At 40.4% G+C, this 18,339-nt stretch overlaps 1 protein-coding gene across 2 annotated transcripts in view; it reads left to right on the forward strand.

Annotated features, from left to right (window-relative positions):
* Window positions 1-18,339, forward strand: part of dlgap3 (discs, large (Drosophila) homolog-associated protein 3) — a 147,539-nt gene that overhangs the window by 105,006 nt on the left and 24,194 nt on the right. The window lies entirely within an intron of this gene.

Here is an 18,339-nt window from a genome sequence, read left to right on the forward strand (position 1 = left end):
TCAGTGCACATCATTACCTTTTATGCTAATAGGGACATGATTCACCTTCTAGTACACTCGGTAGGCATGTTATCATCCATTCTGATCATTGGTAAAACAGAAATTAACCCTGAAAACATTGGCAACATCTTATGGTTGTGTGAATAGGTGGATCGAATGGAGCTTTGTAACACAGTAAACACTGAACAGATTGTATTTTAACCCAAACTAGGATCCTTTTCGAAACTTAACCAAGTAGTTTTGGTACCTGAATGAGCAAGTGAAAGCTAAAACTATAAAAGCTCCACTGACTTATGCTTCTTACACCCCTCCAACCTCCAATGTAGATTTTAGTTTTGTAAGTGCTGAATTGCAGCTCCACCACCATTAAATGGAGTGATACCAGCCTACTGACCTTAGATGGTGGAGGAGGTCCCTACCTGCTCATATGTATGGAAATGAATGGAGTCGACTGCCTATTTGATGGTTTGATAACATCCAAATGGGGTGGAACTCGAATTGCAGCTTTAATTGTGATTTTTTTTTTTTTTGACATGATGAAGACCAGATCCTGTAAATGCATGTCTCTAGAATTTCCCTGCTTTTCTGTATTGCTTTGCAAAGGCCTGCCTGCCTTATTTTTTCAGCTGCTTTTGTAATGTGTGTTCAGGGAAAACAATGACAGTTTTTTAAGCCACCACTTTGTTCCAAACAGCTATAAGATGGACTGGTGTGAAATTTTGTACAGACATTTCTTTGGCTCCCAGAGGATCAGCGACTACGGTGATCTGCAGACTTTTCATCGAAACTTGGTTCAAAAAATCAGCAAACCCATTAGCATTTCCATCATGCTCAGTGGTACTTTGTGTGTAATGCTGATTAGCGATACTCACTTGCTAAATTAAGAAGATAAGCACAGTAAACATTATATCTGCCAAGCATCAGCACGTTAGTATTCATAATATGTGTATATTAGCATGCTGACATTAGCATTCAGTTTAAAACAACCCTTAGAGAGCTGCTAGGACTGCTTATTATTTCAAATTGATATGTTTTTCAGCGTCTCTCAGCTTCTGGTCTGTGTCAGTTCTGTGAATTAGAAAGTTCACATTAAAACTAATCCCTGTAATGACTTATCCTGATGTGGAACATTAGATTTTTAATAACCCTCTGTGATTCTAACATTATGAAGTTTCAAATCATCCATGCATGAGTGTCATTGACTCCTCCACGTGTCAGACAGGTGTGGTTCACTTTGTAAATGCCACTGAAATAGACACAGATTAACACTCTGCTCACATTGTTCACTGTTGCTCGCTGCTATGCTATTAAAACTGATCGCTGCTTTTATATTTATGGCTTTGCAGGTCACTCTGTTAACGCTGTGTGAACGTCTGAGCAAACATATGGATTGTTAACAGGCATCTATTAATGAAAGTGCCTGAAATGGTGTTGATCCTGTCAATCAGAGTAAAGCATCCTTACTTTCTGTTGATTTCAGAGTGTAAGTGGTTTTCAGCTTCTTACAAGTGCAAATCCTTAATAAGTATGTAAATATTGAGCTCCCCATGGATAGCAAAACTAGGCTTAGGAGTGTATAATGCAACCCTGGCCCTGCAAAAATTACATCTCTGTACAACTAAACTGCATCCTCATTTACGCTTTGAAAGTATTACTGTGACATAGTAGGAAATGCTTCCACTCTGATGGAGTCACAAAGACTGCATGAGCTGATGTTAGTGGAGGATGGTGTTATATGCCTGCAACATGACTTTTTACCTAAGAGACCAGAATTTACATCCCGTGTAGCACCATTATTCTGAGACTTCAGTTCTGTCGTCTCGATGGTTGACTTTCACAACAATACTTTCATGTTAGAAGCTTGATTTAGTTTTAGGAACACATAGGTTTAAGTAAAACTCAACCCTTTTACAACCTGTTTTTAGCTTCTTCTCTATTTTCCGTGTTACCAGGGTGGCAAATCCCATCCCTTCTAATATGTGATTGGCTAATTGAAAAGGAGCAACAATAAAGTAATAAAATGAATTGCAAAAAATATGTTGATCTGACACGTTTTTTCTAACATAATCTGGCTAAATGAATTCAGTAAAGGAGCATCATTTTTGGGAGACAGGGCTGCATAATGCATTAGTCAGTGATTTCAAAACGGGCTGTACTTGTTGTTTTAGGTGTACCAATATTAAAAAGTCAGCTCTACTGACAAAGTTTGATGTGATCAAGATTTTTAAATTACATTTTTCACCTTATGAGTCTTTTTTAATCGCACTCCATTGGTAAAGTAATTCATGGAATCCCAATGCCTCTTTCAGAGTCACGAGTGCAGATGTAGATTGTGTGTACAGCGCCTATAAAAACTATTCACTCTCTGCAAAATGTCCATTTGTTGCATTTCAACATTAAATCTTTTCACATTTACTGGCTTTTTTGCCAATAATTTGCACAAAACAAACAAACAAACAAACAAAAAAATACTCTTTTGACTCAAAGTTAAAACTGATTTGCCAGGTAAGTAAAAAAAAAAAATTCTAAAAAATGAACTACGTACCACGAAATGATGGGTGTTGAGGGTGCAGCTGCACACGGTTTTCATATTCAGGTCATGAGTCTTATCGTTGGCGTGGATCATATCATGATGTTTGTATGCCAAACGTCACAGCAGTCAAAACACGAACTAAGCCTCACGTCCTCAACTCCAAGTCTCAAGTGTCAGCCAGCTCTGCTCTGCTCTCACATCAGGCTTTTTTTGTGTGTCAAGATGGGAACTCAAGGCAGACGAGTGTACTACAGCGCTGTTCTGGGTATTTTCTGTGAAGATTAGAGAAAATAGCTCCGTGTCAAACTTGAGTGGAACTCTTCAATCACAGAAATACCTGTGAACACTACAGTATCCACCCTGTAGAGCGCTTTGCAAATTTCTTAGTTTCTCTGTGCAGAAGTCGGTGCATGTATGTGTTTGTTATGCTGGTGGTGGTGGATGGACGGGGCAGCCAGTTAGAAGGTACACACACACACACACGCACACACACACACACAAAACCTCTACCACAAAACAATGTGTTGGCTGTCTGTCACTTCTCTGCTATTGCACAGCTGTGTCCCTATTGCCAGGAGTGACAGACCACCTCTCAGCACTGCACAGTTTTCATCTCTTTCTGTGTGCATCTGAAAGTTATGTGTTGTGTGTGTCGTTCTACCTTTATGTGTGCACGTGTAAAATCCATCCTAATGCAATGTGTGGTACCGCGGACACCGAGACTCTCTTAACTAAATGATGTATACACTTCCCCGTTTAGCAGAGATGACTGCTAAACTATTTCTTTTGCACTTTAATGAGATTAAGCGTTATTAGGCCTCCTCCATCTGCTCAATATTGGAGCTCTGCAGACCGTACACTGCACTTTGTGCATTGATAGTAGTTAGCTCTAATAAGATGTTGCGGTTAGAATAAGGGAGGGAGATTGGAAGGAAGAGAAAGTGTGATAGGGATAATAAAGAGCGGGGAAAGGAAATTAAAATAGAGGAGGACACCAAAGTGAATGAAAAGGAAAGGAAAGGAAAAGGGTTTGCTTCCCTGTTGGCTTTGCCCTCAAAGCTTCTGTACATGGCAATCCTACATCAAAGCACCAAAGCTGCCACACACATGCACATACATTATGCAAATATGTATATATTTTGCATGTATATTTTATTTGCATTTCACTTACATGTGCATGCAAAGCATTTTCAACAAAACGCACACAAATAAGACCTAATTGTGCTGCATTTCCGACACTGTCGTGCCCTCGGAGGCTGACCACCATTATTGATCCCATCAGACGCCTGTTCTCTCCCATTCACTCACACGCTCCTTCTCATGCTGTATGAACACCCATGTGAGATTTATGCAAATATGTTCTACATGTAGTAACCTAGTTCACCAAGTAACCTAGCAACACAAGAGTCAGCTGGTTAGAAGTGTGTGTTTGTGTGTGTCCATCCCTCTGCTTGTCTGTGTGTGATTTGCATCCTTGGACACAACTGCAGCCAGTATACATGTATGTACAGCGTTTGGAGGACTGTGAAGTGTCCGTGTGCTGGGCATCAGGTGAACTGGTAAAGTTGGAAGTTGCTGCTGGAGCGATCTGTCACGCTGCATGATATTAATTTGTGAGTGACTTCTTCTACTGATTTTTATCTCTGTTCTTGTACTTCTTATTGTGATTTTTTTGCCTCCCTGTGATCACCTGTCAGTCAAATATGTCCAGAACATCCTCATAATTTGAGTTTTTGAAGATAATTTTTTTCATTTGTTATCTTAAAACCAGAACAAAGTCAGTACAAGTTCCTTTTATAGGCTTTTTTCCAGCTTTTGATGGAATCGCACAGTCATCCTGGGTATTTTACTCATTTGTCATTGGATTGTAGATGGTAAATTTCCTCGGAGTAAGGCTCTTCATCCGTGCTGTCAAACTTGGAGAATGTGTGTGTATGGAAAAAGTCGGTGAAAAAATAAAAATAGATCATTCATGGCTAAAAGACAAGAAGAACAAATTTGTCCTTCCAGTTTGGAACTATGTTAGAATACTTCAGAATTGAAGTTCAGTCTTGACCTTGTATAATTAGTGCTACTAAGGTAGTTAAAGAAAAATAGCTCACTCAAGTGAAAGCAGAGAGGTTTAAAAACCATTTCAGTTTCTGTCGAGGTTTATGACACTGGGAAAACACAAAGCTGCTGTTGTTGCGTGCGTGCATGTGTGTGTGCGTCTTGAGTCTTTTCCGAGCAGTAGTTTCTGCATGTACCTTTGATTTTCTGTAAGGAGGGTTTGTAATACAAGACAACACAAGCGACTCGGGAGACAGAGAGGAAGAAGGAGAACAATCCATGGAGAGAGAAGCAGCATTGTCAGAAATGTTAATTTTGACGGGCCTGTGGGACGATATGTGTGCAAGAAGCAAAGCAGAAAGTGATCTGTGGATCAGATACAGCAGCTTTTTAGTCTTATTTTAAGATCTTATTAAAAAATCGTTCAGATTATTTGCCTAGTATCAGTTTGAGCCTTGTATCAATAGCTGGCTACTGGTTTTGTTTGCTGTTTGTGGAGGCGAGCTGCAACATTATTTCACTTAATGCTACAATGATTCCAGTGGCATAGTATCTGTCAAATCCCTAATTGTAATGGCCAGTACACTGAACAGCTGCAGCGCTGAGCACTGAAGTACATAAAATTGGATATAACAAAGCAACCAAATGTCTCTTAAGACTATTTCTACCCATTCTCATTCCCAGGGCTTCTAATACTGCTGTTGCATCAAAGGACAAGTGCCGCCTGCAATACTACTCCACACCAATATGTGTGTAGAAATTCTTCCAGTTTAAAAGAGGCTTGTACGAATGTTGGATGAGTGGTAATGTAAGTTAAAGGTTCATGTCCCGTGTCAGAATATTGTGTTTTCATTTAGTTTCATTTTGTTTTGTGGCTTCTGTTTTGTTTTCAGTCACTGTTTGGTGGTTAAGTTAAGGAAAAGATCAGTGTTTGGGTGAAAATTCACGGTCTCACAACATTAACCACACGTTACAAAACAAACTTCTTGTAGCCTGGAACGGACAGTGATGTCACCAGCTGACTTTGGTTGTGGTCTCATGGAATCTATTTCTGACGTTACCTGATTTTCATAGGTCTGCGCCGCACCTCTAAAGGATACCTACTGTGTTGAAATGTGATTCCAAGAAGTCCTGACAAAGCACCCATATGTAATGATTTGGGAGTGGGATCATCCTCACTGTTTGTATAATACCACTACATGGCAAAAAGAGACAAACTGACAATGTGCAACCGATATACACTGAGTGAGTGTCACGTATCCAGCAATGTAGCAAAATGTGACATTAATGCACCAGCAGGTCCCAATTCACAAAGTACTGCTACCAGCAAAAAGCACATTAGTGACTTACATGTGTCAGCAACCCATAAAGGAATGATGTAAGCTACATGCTGCACAAATAGAAAGCCTGCCACTTGTATATGCATTATATGTTGAGTATAGTAGTACAGCATTACGTGACAATAACTAAGTTCAGCTTCTTTTATAAACTGGTCCATTCTTATCCACACAATAGGCTACACCAGCAGGTCCCATTTTCAGAATTACTGCTAGCAACTAAAAGTGCAATTTATATGAAGGGCACATTGATACAAGTATGACCTGCAAATTATAGGAGCAATGTTGGCTCCTTACAGCAGCATACTTCAACAGGGTGTTCTTCCAAAGTCAGCTCCTTTTCATCATTCTCCTGATGTCCTTCCAAAGACTTGATCTGGGAAAGCTTCCTCAGTTCTAGATGCTGTTTCTGCAGAGCAGGAGACCACAGCGTCTGTAAACCACTGGTTGCTCTGAATGGATGCGATCGTCCAATAGGACGGCAGCTTTGCAATATTTCAGTTCTGAACGTCATTTTTTTTTCTCATCTGTGATAGACTGTCAGTCAGATCAGTGCAGTTAGTTTATTGATGGGCCTGAAGGCTCAAGGCAAAATGAACACTGTACAGCTTGAAAAATAAATCTCTTAATTTGCACTGGCTGTACAAGAGACTCTGAATCCATTTTGGTGTGGATACAGCTTTAGCACACTCTGCCAGTGCCTTTAATACAGCATCACACAAAGCTGAAAGTCTACCAACTGAGTCTGATCTTAAGCTCCATCTTATATCCGGGAAATATTTAAGTTCAACTGAAGTTCTGAATGAAGTTCTCTCTGGTTCTGTCTGCATCTTGTCATGAAGAGACAACAGAAGATGATACTTTGTTGGCAAAAGCTTTAGATTCTAGAACTGTGAATTACAGTTAGAGATGTAATGAATAAACAAATAACCCATCATTTCTCAAGTATTATTTAAAAAATTTACTGTTTTGAGTATTTTTTGAAGAAAAGTGTCTAAATTTTGTAATTCCAGCTTCTTAAATTTTAATATTTTCTGGTTTCTTTCTTCCTTTGTGACAGTCAGTACTTGTGGATGCAATCTTGAGCTTTGAGAAACACATTTTTCCTAATTTTCTGATATCTTATCCACCAGTTATTGAGAAAATAATCTAATGATTAAATTGACAATGAAAAGAATAGATACAGAGATTTCAGTAGATGATTTTCTACTTTCTATTTTGCAATTTAGTGTCACACCTTCACCGCTGTGAAAATTGAACCTTACACACAATTCAGGGTTCAGTAGCTCCAATATCTCCAATATCTCACTTGATGTCAGATCAGATCTGATGTCAAATCATGTGTCACCACAAATCCCACTGTTCTCTGTTGTGGACTCCATTATTTAGGTATTTATACACATGACAGTGAGCTCATTCTAAGAAAGATTTTTGCATTCATCAGTTAAAATAGCATCCCAGCCTGTGCACGCATTACTGAAGTTCCACTGAACTCATTTTGTTTATCAGGGTTCATCAATTTTGCATTTCCTCTGAGTTCATCGAGACGTCTCTGTATGTCACGATCATCCGCACAAATAGATCTGAACATCTCTGAAAATGTCCTCTGATAAGACTCTCTAGATTTTCCTGGTGGCCTCGTAGAGTAATTCCTCGCTTGGCACAGAAAAGCACAATGTCTGTGATGACCTTAATATGTGCCCGACTTCTTTCTGTCAAATCAGCTGTGTGTGCATTTTTTTGTCTTTTTCAACTTAATGGGAAGTGTCTCCTTTCCCAGCTCTGTTAAACTCAAGGACAGTCTTTTGCGTTACCATAGCAGCAACACGTCCTTTACTAGCTTCAAGTTTTATACTTTTTTGACCAAGGTGACCCCAGTCTCTAACTCATACTTATCCAAACCTGGTGATATGTGATATATGACATACAATGATATATGCCTGCCAAATACACTTGTTGTACTGTTTAGATGAGACAGATTGAGACAGATTTCTTTACCTGTTACTTTTGTTGTGAGCAGGAATGAGAGTAATTCAGGCTGACATGCAGGTTTGTCTACTGCTGATAGATTCAGAATCTGAGTGCCCTCAGATTGTAGCTGGAGCATCCCCAGCGTGGCCATCAGTTTTCTCTAGACAGCTCTTTTCTGACTGCTGTTGTCTCTTCCACTTTATCGATGCATGGCCTCCTAATAAACTTGTCCAGAGACCTGGACATCCCTCTTTGGTCTTTGATTAAGCCCATATTATACATCGGTCAAGCATAACATTATGACCACCTGCCTAATATTGTGTTAGTCCCTTTATGCTGCTAAAACTCCTCTGACCCAGTGGGGCATGGATTCAGGACCTCTGGGGATGTTCTGTGGCAGTGAATTCTGTGGGTCCTGTGGGTTGTAGGGTGGGACCTACATAGATCATCCCACAGATGCTCAATAAGATTTGGATCTGGGGAGTGAGGAACCCAGGTGAACACCTTAGCTCTGCCGTGTTCCCCGGGCCACTGCTGGGCAGATTTTGTGGTGTGTCGGGGTGCATTGTCCTGCTGAGGGTGGCAACTGGCATCAAGGACTGCTGTTGCCCTGGGAGGTTGGGAGTTGATTGGCCTGCAGTGTTTCGGTGGGTGGTACATGTCAAACGTCCACATGAATGTCAGGACTCAAGGTTTCCCAGCAAGACATTGCATTATAACAAGACAATCGATGTTATGCACTTCACCTGTCAGTGGTCATAATGTTGTAGCTGACTCGTGTATATTTAGACTTTTTTCATGAAAAGAATCCCTGTCTGCCTGACAATGGCTCAGATGTAACTCTACAGAGTTGACTCCTTTACAGTATACAGATCTATGAAGCCCCTACATCTCTCTCCATGCACCCCTCGCTCACCCACTGCAGCTCCAGCACACCTGCTCATCTATGACTCAGCTCAAACACCGAACAGAATAGAGCGTTATTGCCATTTCATGGGTACATTACAGTACAGGTACATTGGAATTCTTTGTGGGTTTTCTCTCGTCAGCTTTATATGCAAGAAAAAAAAATAAAATAAAATAATACTGACAGTAATGGTTCCTTAGGTTTTTTTAATGTGAAACTCTGGAAGTCTGAATCCATATATTGATGCTGACTGCCTATTTTGCTAATTAACACACCACAAGGATATGTTAACAAGGTAGAAGCCTTGATTTTTTATTTTTTTTTACTTTAAATCACTTGGCTAAAAAAACTAAGTAGGTTGCCATGATTTGTAACTAACCTCCAACTGAATAACATGAAGGCATCGCCACCACCCTGCACTTATTTCACTACAAGTAGCAGTAAGTCTTTCTTTTAATTTGTTGATTTTTTTTTCCCAATTTTCCAAGAAATAATAAGAAATAACCTACGCTGTCTAAATTTCAGGCTAATTCTGCAACTCTTTTTATGATTCTGTTGGTTGCCAGCATTACGTGTTGATAGCACAGGAACATCTGGGCACAGAAAAGGAAAGCGAAGGGTAGATACAGAGAAAAACAGAGAAAGAAGTAACAGCAAACAGATGAACTCTGAGCCAGAGAGGTGATGCAAAGGAAAGAAGAAAGAGGGAATAAGAAGGACATACAAAAGGATAGGAGGAAAGGTGAAAAAATAGGAGGAGGTATATTAGCGTCTGTGTGTTGTAAAAGTTGAGTGAGAGCTGCAGTGTGTGGATGTGGGTGTGCTCAAGGACTCTTCAGCAGAAGGTTATGGCCTAATGTCTAATGACTGACTCTCTGAATGAATCTGTTTTGCTGTTCTCTCATCACCTTTGATCTCTGTTTACCCCCATCTAATATCCCCGGCCATGTCCCCCCACGTTATCCGAGGCGGAGAGGGAAAATGAAGGCCAATTACAAGTGAGCAGCACTTTGCTAAGTGCTGTTGGTATTTTCCTTCTCATTAAGTCACAGTCAGAGGCCATCTCAGGCTGTTTTCGGCGGCGTAAACATTTATGCTAAACGCGTTTCTTCATCAAGTTCACTGGAACAAACTAATGAATGCCAGACGAGACATGTTGGTTAAAAGAGACATGACCAATTTGATGTCATTGCATGGAAATTTCATGATATTCATTGTCAGTTACTCAAACTTCTGGACATCCACAGCCTATTCAGTTCTCTTATGATGGAAACGATGTGAAGTTGTTGGAGTGACACTAGAGGCTGATGCGGATCCAGATTCCTATCAGCAGTCAGCACCGGTTTCTTTTAACAGTCTTATCTGCAGGTGTTAATCACAAGCATCTCACTTATATCAAGTAGTCTTAAATTTAATTTGCCGAAGTTTGAAATGTTTTCTCATTGGCTGTTAGTTCTGAAATAGTTTCTGGTGGATGGCAGGCTGTTCAGTCACAGTTGGAGTAGATACGATGTTTATTGTCTCATAACGGACAATTAATGGTCAGTTTTGAAATAGTAGACCTCATCCACCTGACTTAATGATTCATTTCCTCCAAAAATCTAATAGATCTCTTCATAATGTTTTTGAGTTTGGAGCTGAATGAGTGTATTTAGCAGCTCCAAGGACAAATTATTAAAACAGCTCTCCGTACTAGTGAATAAACAACACTTAGGGTGGTTTCGCTTTTTTGTTTTTTATTGTGCATCTTCCAGAATAGCACCTGTGTGTTTCTTCTCTGCTGTGTTGTGCAGTCAAAACTTTGCAGTGTAAAAACCATTGTTTTTTTGGGACGATTTGAACTACTCCAGTACTTTTGAAGCTTTTGGATCTTTGGAAATTTTGATGCCGAACCCAGTCAGACTCTGCTGCAGCTGCCATTTTAACTGTCATAATAAGTGCATCCAACCAATTACTGGAGCCCAAAATGACATCATGAAGCAGCAATTGCACAATGATATAGAATGAAAATAAGACTTAAAATGCATGAAGCATTTTTTTTAAATCCTGGTGTAATAAGCGTAAAAATCCACAACAACCCTATCAGTCCTATCAGTTTTAACTGGGTAAACTACTGATTTCTTGCTGCTTACCCAGGTGCATGTTCTTTTTATTTAATGAAATGTAATATAGTATAGAAAGTCTTGTTACTTAGCATTGGGAAGTGCTGTGGTATAATACTTTATTAATCTCAACGAACAGTTTTTGTGCCTAAACTTAACTAAACCAAAAACAGGTGTCAGACGTTGCCCAAATTGCTCATTTTAATGAATGGAATCAGTGGAAAATGTATATGTAAATGTTAACAGGTGTTTTGTGGTGAAGCATTTTGGACATTTTGTTACTGTGAAGGCTTTGTGATTGTGTAGACACTGAGGCTATTATATTAGATGTATGTGTTTTTGTTATTACTGTTAACTGGCATCACAAAGGTATCATAATTTGCATTTGAATAATATGTTATTTTAAGATAAACGCAGTACTAACCACGCCCCTCCTGTAAACTGACGATGCTGGACTTGAGGAACAATCTCATGCTCACGTTCGACAATCGAGCGTCGTAACAGTGAAAGTGTAAGAATGGGAGGTAGGTGTAGGAGAGGACGAAGGGAAAAAGCAGGAAGGATGAGAGATGGGAAAACAGGGCAAGAGGAGGAGGAGACTGAGAGAGAAAGATAGAGGAATTGCCCCCTAGGCACTCTTCAATTTTGCCCTTATGATGGGAGCATATTTCCCCTGTGCTGTAGCCATCATCTCTCTCTCTCACACACACACACACACACACACACTCGCTGCCATACTCACTCTGCCCTCTTCCAGCATTTCCCTTCTGTCTTTCTTGCTGCATTTCTGCCTTTCTCACACTCTTTTCTGTCCCTCATAGGCACTTCAGGCAACAGTCAATCATCAGCCACCCTCACCGACACCTATCTTAATGTCCAGAGTGTGTATGTGAGTGCATGTTCAAGTGTGCTTCCAGAATATCTTCCCCCAAAACAAATAAGAAAGCATCAGGCCAGCCGATGCCTTACACCTTTTTGAAAAACTGTACCCATCATATATATTTTCCTGTATATTCCTTTCCCCTTATTCCACATCTGCCTCTCTCTCTGTATGCAGAGCTGATGAGCTGCAGCCTCCCAGCTCAGCGCTACACTCATATTTTTACAGGTCTTTTTCTTTGGGTCAATGTTCCATCTTTCCCATCATCCTTGATTCTTTCTGGATCATGACGGGTTAGCTACGGCAGTCACCCGGCTGCCAGTGAAGAGTGTGTGCTGTGTGTGTGTGTGTGTGTGTGTGTGTGTGCATATCAGAGAAAGACAGTGGAAAAATGAAAATAGATCATTCATGGCTAAAAGCTCCGAAGAGCAAATCAGTCCTTCTGCCATTTTCCCAGCATGCATGTCTCTGGCTGGCAAAGAAGGAAGAGCACGCCAACACATAGCTGAGCCAATCCTCTATTATTTCCCATTCCCATATTCATACAGTTCACTATTGTCTGTCCTGCTCTCCATTATGGGTCTGCAGAGTGCCAGTAGTTAATACTCTCTTTCAAGTCTACTATATGGGCGCATATGAGCAGATACCAGACTAATAAAAACTTTCCCATTGTTAGACTACAACTGGGGTCTGTGCAGTTCACCTTCTTGTATTCTTAAATGAGTTGACATATCAGCCTGTGGCCATGCGGTGGCTTGGTTCATTGTATCTGCAGTCAAACAAAGCCAGTATTCAGGGACACAATACCTACAGCTTTGCAGCGTTAGCCCATTTCAGGAAAAGCCAAGACTGTGGCTGCTTCTTCCAAATGATTGTCTCCAATTGTCTCCCATTGGGTCACTGTCTGACTTAGAAACAATCAGAAAAAACCATTCAAAGTGCGAATTGTTGACATTTTACATACATGAAATGAAGAGCGTCACACTTGACTAAATTGATCTGTTATGATTAATAATTAATATTATTCTAAAGCCAGCAGATAGTCAGCTTACAGGGCTCCAGACTGCAACAAACATGGTCACTTATGCAACCAGTTTTTGAGAGTAGGCAAGTTAAAGTTTCACCTAAGTGCACAGGTGCGAGTGCATCATTAGGCTGCTTTGGTTCCCCTCTGGTGGGTGCATGTCGCAGCTGTGGCAGCCATAGTGGTAGAAAATTGTACCTTCACCAGCTCAGTGAATCTCTCCCTACCTTACACATGAAACAATCCATTTGGCTGGTACATGTTCCAGTGATGAAGCAGGTCGATAGCTGATTGTTTTAAAAATCAAAATGGGGAGTTCCAACTCAGATACTCCTTTTGAAGGAATGCAGGTGCAGGCAGGGAGGTACAAACCGAGCCATTGAAGAAGAACAAGTACTACATTCAGTCACAGTGGCCAACCGAGTACTAGGGCTGCAAAATTAAATAAAACTAACCGCAATGACTTGGAAAGTCATGATTTTGACTTCCCATAATTGAATTGACATGATTGATTGCAGCAGTGACATTTACAGTGTGCTCGGCACATAAAAAACAGCCCATGTAGATAAAATTGCTGGCTTCAGCTTTTGTAAATCTGAGATTAGAACACATTATTTCACTCTTATCAAAGTAATTTTAGGCCAAACGCCAGTCTGAGTCAACTGCAGTCGCCTAGCAGCATCTATCGAATGACAGTAAATTGTGGTGTTTATTGATAATCAGATGTTTAGCAGAGGACTTTAGCCTGACCTCTCTATAAAAATGATATCAGGACGTCCAGGAAAAGTCTGGTGACAAAACTAATATATCTTCTGATTAAAATATCTTGCAAATATGAAGTCTGAAGTCACTATCAGTCCTTGCATCAACTCAAAACTAGGATATGGGTATGGGAGGTGCAACCACAACATGTGTTACCAGTGAAAACGTGAAAAAAGAGCGTAAAAATAGCACGCTGTAGCTCCCCCTGTTTTCAGTCTTTATGCTATGCTAAGTGAAGCTAAGAGACTGCTGGCTAACTCTCTCTCTTTCTCTCTCTCTCTCTCTCTCTCTCTCTCTCTCTCTCTCTCTGTCTGTCTGTCTGTCTATCTAGTGTGATATCATTCCTCTTATCTAACTCTTGGCAGATTTCCCAGAACATCAAAGTGTTCCTCTAAAGTGTCATCTCATTTGCATCATTCACCAAACATTTATCTATGAAATATTTTATATTGTTCTGAAAATGATACCTTCCACTACCAGTCTCACACCACAATGTACAATAGCTATGTGCTGAGCATTTGCATGGGTGTATTTTATCCCAAAATCGTGGTATTTTTCGTAAACCTAACCAAGTAATTTAGTGAACAGAAGAAAACACAACAGAATGTAAAAACAAGAAAAGCACTCAGAGAGGACAGTACTCCGCCAAGGCTGCTCAGTCGTATCATTTCCGACTCTTAAGTCCCGATAAGTCTGCAGCAGTGGATTTGTAGTAGGATCACAATCATGTGATCGTCAGCAGGCAGCTGACATAGTGTTCACTTGTTGTCATAGTTACAGGACGCTGTGCTTGTATCTTGCAATGATACAGAAATCTTTAACAAATCTGTGGATCCAGACTATAAGCCGCATCACTGCCAAAATCTAATGAGGTGGTCCTTGTGTCACTTTTGACCTTCCCTGAAAATTTCATCCAAATCCATTAGTCCGTTTTTGAGTAATGTTGCACACAGAAAGACAGACAAACGTATGCCGATTGTCACATAACTCCAGGTCTGCATGGCCACTTTAATGGGACACATTACACTATTACAATGCTCATCTGCTTACACCAAAACAATTTTCCTCCACAAACCTGCTCCAAAGCCTCCCTCTTAAATGTTATGTTTAAAGCAGACTGTTTTTTATTTAGAAGAGATTTAATATTCATGTATGTGTTTGTTACTGTCCTTAAATCTAACAAAGGCCATAAAGAAACCCATAAAATATGAGATGCCACAAGAATGGTGCAGTTCAAAGCAAGTTTAACAATACGAATTTGAATATGTACAAAGCACTGAAAAATAAAAAAGAGAGCCCACACACACAAACAAAAGAAAAAAGAAGACCTTAACCATGTCACGCTGTGGGCTATCCGCTGCTTTGAGTCTTTGAAACCACCTTCAAGGAGCCTTTGATGGCAAATCTAAATGTATAACCATTTACTTACTGAATTGTTATCACTTCAAGTTTTGTTTTGTTTTTTGTTTTTTTAATCACAACTGGATTAGCATGTAAATCTAATTAAAAGCTGCTTGGTTCAAGATGTTTCTGCCCACTGATCTGCATGAAAATCTGCTATGATGTTTTTGAGGGATTTCATTTCCAATCAATCAAAAATTATGATATTTCAAGAAATAAATATTGTCAATTAAGCCTTTCTAGGTGTTGAATTTACAGTATGAAATACTGTGATGTGAAACACCCTTTGACCCACTACTCAGAGAGACGGCAGAGAGCAGGCAGACTCAGCTGTTAGCAAAGTGGGTCAGAGCAGCTGGCATGATCGCATGAATATTTAAAATGAAACAGCCCCAGACTGAAGCCTCTGTAACAATCACGTCAATGCCAAGCAGTGTTAAACAATGACAGCATGTTGTACAGCTCCAACTGCTACTGCATATTTCTGCCTTCCCAGAGAGGAGGAGGAGGAGGGTAGCTGTCCAGAGAGGAACAGAAATATTGGGGAAAAAAAAAAAGTGGAGTAAAAGAGGGTAGGGAGGATCATGGCAGTGCTTTCAGATTCAAGAGATCTGTGACAGTATAGAAGGTAATGGAGAGAGAACAAAGGAAGCATCATCTTGAAAGTCTCTTTGTATTATTTGCTGTGTAATACGTGTGTACATAATCCTACAATACATCAGTTATCTAACAAGGAATGCATAAGAGAGAACTCCAGTGGATGACAGATAGATCAGCAGAGGCCAAGAGATGAAGAATGGAAACAAACTTTGTAATTAACTCCACACAGAGTGCTGACAGGCAGAGAGCCAGACGGACTGACAGGTACAAAAAACAAAGAGAAAACAAAGAAAGAATGAGAGCCGGGGAGGGAGAGACTTGACTGGAGGATGGATGGAAGTAGGTCAGGAGGAGAGACTGAGAGGAGGAGAGGGAGATGGATAGAAAGAAGGAAATAAAGGAATGCGACAGCCAACGTTGGGCTGTGTCTTTTATACCTTACTATCTTTTTCGCTTGTCTGTGCGTGTCTCTTTTTTCGGGTTGTGCGCGTGCAGCCGCATATTCGGGAGTGTGCGTGCATGTCGCCGTGATTGACAGCTCCTCGCCAGCAGCCTGCTCCAAAGCCAAAGACTTCATAATAAACAGAACATGGTTTAATTTACTCCTCCAGGCAGAGAGGCGCTGCTCACTTTGCTGTCTGTTCATAAACAGGGACACACACACACACATACGCTAGAGTACAACACACTGCAAAAAATATCTGCCTCAACAAGGTATTTGATACATTATTCATACTTAAAATGGAATCATTGTTAAAACAAGGGATGGCACTTGTTTTGCAGTTTTGTTTCTCATAAATAAACAATGATTAATTCTTTTGTAGCAAAATAAAAGTTCAGAATTTGAATGTATGTTTTTGTTAAGAAACCAGTGTACACTATATAGTTTGTCGGTAGTGTTTTGTGACTTAGTGAGGAAGAAATTTAAGATTTATTTGCTAGCACCACCTTGATTGTGTAATATCTGTTTGAGCTGGCACTAAAAATAGCTCCTGATATCCCAACCTGCTGATATTGTTTGCTGTTGTTTTCGTGATCCACTCATGTCAGCGTAGCTTTAAAACCCTTACAACTTGTGAAAAAGGCAAAATTCCCACAATTTCTACTTTTTGCAGTCAAACAAACATGCACCCACAGAGTGAATGAGAGTCCCCTCAGGTGCCACGGCTGTCTAAAATCTGTCCACGGTGGGATGCTGACTTGGAGAGGCCTGTCGTCACGGCTACACCAATGACATGGCTCGATGTGGGTGAGCTTTCTGGGTGGCGGCTCTCATTCAGCCAATCAAGGCAAACAGGCCACGCTCTATTTAATGATTATTTCAGCATCTGTCCCCTATCTCTCATCTCTGTGTGAAAGCCGGCAAACACAGGCACAAATACACTCGCAGGAGCTCAGCGAATCCCATCCAGCCGAGCGACTCGATTCTGGCTCTCATCGAGCAATTTCATCTCAATTTAATCAAATCTGGAAATGACGGGAAATGGTTGTGTGCATTATGATCGGGCGGTGCGCCCGTGATTCATTATATAGTTAGGGTAGAAGTGGTTAATAGAGGATGTGATTACAGCAGCAGCAATTAATGCCAGCCCAATGAAATACACGATTACCACATTTGGAATGTAATCTCAGTTGTTATCCGTGTGCTGAAAAAGACAGGCAATCCCAAGATAGCCTTTTACCCTGTTTCCATTCTGTTTACTTTTACTTACAGCAACCAGAGAGTGTGGGTGATAAGGTTTACATTGCGCCACATTTTTGCTGCAGCTTGACGAGGTGTATTGATTTCATTTCCTGCATTTGTTTTGTGAGGAGGATCCCGTGGTCTTTTAGAGGAAGCAGCACGGTTGGCTTTTGCATGGTCACCTGGATATTGTGAACCACGTTATTGTTTACTTGGTGCTCAAACAGTGAATTCTCTTTGTAATGGATCGCACAGACGTTTATGAATATGCATTGGATGCTTGCCACCGCTTTCTGTCTATCTCCTCTGCATTAAGATGCAGGTGATCGATAATCACACAGTTTTCCTCGGCTGTAAATTACGAGAAGAGATGCCCTGCAGGCCTGGATGGAGAGACACACAAAAACAAGAAGCGCTGGGCCGACAAATGTAAATGGCAGAGAAAAGCAAGAGGCGCTAAATGATAGAAACCGAAGAGATACACTGAAAGAAAGAATAGTTTACAGTCATGATTTATCAGTGGAGCGGCCCTTGAGAAGAATGAGAAGCAGAAAGCTGTCTGTGGCCGCTGTTTGCAGCCCACAGGATAAATGCTCACCGTTGCTCTGTTTGTCTTTGGTTGGGTAAAAACTGAAGTGTATCATCAATAAAAATGTTAATCAGAAAACAAAACAAAAAAACAAATTGTTTTTGCTTTCAATTTTTGAGGCCACTTGATAGAAGAGCGAAAACAGTCTGGACATCAATCAGCAAAATCTATTTCTTTCTGTTGTGATTCATTTGTAACTCATACCATGAATTTCATTCCACTGCACCTCCCACATTTGCGTCTCATATGCAGTGCAAAAATAGTTTATACCTGCACTCATTCGGTATCGTATTTTTAAAGGATTATATTACTGTGCAAACAAAGTTCTCATGCAGAGTTGTGTGTAGAATGCTTGAAATTTGAGCAGCTGTTGAGGCAATATAAGAATGATCAGCAGGACTGCCTCATCCTCTCACAGTTATTCTGTGTAGGACAGTAACAAATTACTGATTACTGAGCACGAGATTCAATTATTTGATAAGGTTAATATTTTTTTTTGA

This window comes from Amphiprion ocellaris, chromosome 15 (genome assembly GCF_022539595.1).
Source record: "Amphiprion ocellaris isolate individual 3 ecotype Okinawa chromosome 15, ASM2253959v1, whole genome shotgun sequence".
Taxonomy (NCBI): domain Eukaryota; kingdom Metazoa; phylum Chordata; class Actinopteri; family Pomacentridae; genus Amphiprion; species Amphiprion ocellaris.